Raw genomic sequence first — 2,553 nt, 5'->3', positions numbered from 1 at the left:
CAAGTAGCCATAGGTAGGCTATGCTGTTTATGTATGCATTCCAGAGATGGGAAGGGGGAGGTAATTATTTACTGGCTTGGGGAGGCAGGGAGCTGAGCTGGCAGCTCTGCAGCGGTCGGCGCAGGGGCAAGGATGGGACCTCACAGGTGCAAAACAAATGACACCCCATAGCCCCCACCAAAGGTTGGAGCTCCTTCCCTGGCTAGGGAGGAGGAGAATGTGACTACCAGTTCCTGGCTCCTGGTCAAATCCCTCCCAGCATAAATCACCTGATTAGATATCCTTACCATTTCAGAGCTGCCAATATTCTGGGACCATTTCAGCCTGAAAAATAAAAATGACACCAGGTGACAGCAGGGTAGCACATGGCTCAGATCCAATTCATTTTCCACTTTGCAGGCCCAGAGAATCAAAGTTGAAGGGAAGACTTAGAGGCTGGGCCAGCCACTGGGGCCAGCTGAAGGGGCCAGGGGGAGCGTGGTGAAGAATGAAGCCATTGTGATCCCCTTTCCTCTTCTCCTGGAGCTGCCACACTGGCGACTCTGCAGGGATCACTGCCCCCGTGGCATGGTCACTCTCGTGCTGCTGACCCCAATTGGCAAATCAGCCACAGGCTCCTGGTATTTGGCAAGGGTCTGGGCACTAGTGGACTTCCCACTAAAGGGGTGGCATAGGAGGGAGAACTCTGTGGTAGGAACAGGTGAACATGTGTTGACATCGTTTACGATTCAAAGTGCTCTACAGTGTCAGGAAAACATTTTCCCCCATTAAACAAACAATCTGCCAGACAGTTTCAGGCTCTGTCACTCCCTGTCAGTCTCCCCAGCATCATTTGGCAGGTTCTGGCACACTCCCTCCACTTTGATATTGCAAAAAGAAGCCTAGCTCTCAAGGAGGGGAGGTGGCCATCCCTGTTCTGTGACAAGCCTTCACTCACTGTGGTCAGCAGGAAGTCAGAGGGATGCTCTGTCAAAAAGCAAGGACATCATCTGCACTGGATTCCTGGAGCAACACCTGGCCCATGGCAGAGGCACACGAGCAAGCACAGGGAAGCAATACACAAAGAGAAAAGCATTGTCTGCCAATATAAGTTGTCCCTCCCTGTATCTCAAGGCTGATAAAGTTCAGTGACGGGAGCACAGGTCTTAATCCCAGCTCTGGCACTTGCCCTAGATGTGACCCACACTGCTGCCTGTGTTTCCATGCCCTGTCTCTACAGACTGTTCAGGTAAAGGGCTAGCACACGCTGATGTTTGCCCAAGGCCTGGCAGGGTGGAGCCCCACTGCCTCCAGGCAATACCTCTGCTGGGGCCAGGCAGGGCAGCAGAAGGGGTGGGCATGCTCTGAGGGGACACCCAGCAAGGCTTGTCCTCTGCAAAGGGATGGTGATGCAGCAGATGAAGTGGTTTTTCTGCAAGGACACTGCATCCTTTCAAAAAGCAGCAAATGCTTTCTATGAGTTATTCAGTTACAGGTTCCAAACTCCCAAACTACACAAATCTCCTGAGAAAATGCAAGTCAGTCAGAGAGGAATCTTGGAGCCACTTCAAACGTTTTGCCAATAATTCATGCAATGAGATTAAAAAAGCCATTTCTTCCTTTGCCAAGTACACAGAGAGCAGAGTGTTCTCTATTGTGTAGGAACATCACAGCATGTAGCATTTGACAAGGAAAGGTCACTGGGGAGGGGCCACAACTCCTTTTTTAAGAGGTTGCTACCGGTGGCCTTTGGAAAAACTGGTTTTTACTCTGTAGCAAAGGCCATAATTAAATGCCCAGCTAACTGGGCTGAAATACCTGCCTGTGGTTTAATTTAAAGAACTCTGTTGGAGGGTTCTCTGCTCTCTATCCAACCTGGGCCCAGTTGTTTAGTAGGTAAATCAGTGTGGATTTATCATGTCTGAGTACTTCAGTGCTCAACTCTACACTGCAGCACAGGAAAAATACCACGAAACAGAAATGAGCTGAGAGCAGAGGGTCGGATTCAAAGAAATCTTGGGTATAATATTCCTGATTTTCCCACCTTTCAAAGGACATATAACATCTTTTTCAAGGGACTAAGAAAGCTGCTGGGATCCAGCCCTTAATCTGATGCAGTAGCACAAGGAAAGAGCGAAACAGGAGCCACAAGAAAATGGCCCCAAATCTAGTCATGCTTCGCAAACTACTTCTTGTCTTGCACTGACAGGTGGATGAGGAGCAAATTCTAGCCATGCTAGTCTTCACTCGATGATCTATCACTTTCTTCATTCTCTTACACAACAGTTGTGGCCCCACAAAAATCCAGCCACAGCAAACAGACAGGCTGCTACAAGATGCAACAGGAAGGTCTTCTCTGGAAACACTCAGAAAACCTCTGAAAACAGTTTGCTGAATCTAGTTCAAGATATAGGATGGAACAGGAGTCTTCAAAATACCATTGGAAATTTTTGGCAAAAAGCCACTGGTGTAAGCACAGCTCCTGAGACAACACATCAGAAACATAGATCCAAAATCCCCTCCCACTGTAATAAAATTGGAGCCATTTCATCATGACTGATTTCATTGTGTCAT

The sequence above is a fragment of the Passer domesticus genome, chromosome 8, assembly GCF_036417665.1.
Source record: "Passer domesticus isolate bPasDom1 chromosome 8, bPasDom1.hap1, whole genome shotgun sequence".
Classification (NCBI taxonomy): domain Eukaryota; kingdom Metazoa; phylum Chordata; class Aves; order Passeriformes; family Passeridae; genus Passer; species Passer domesticus.
Note: the sequence above shows the minus strand (reverse complement) of the source record.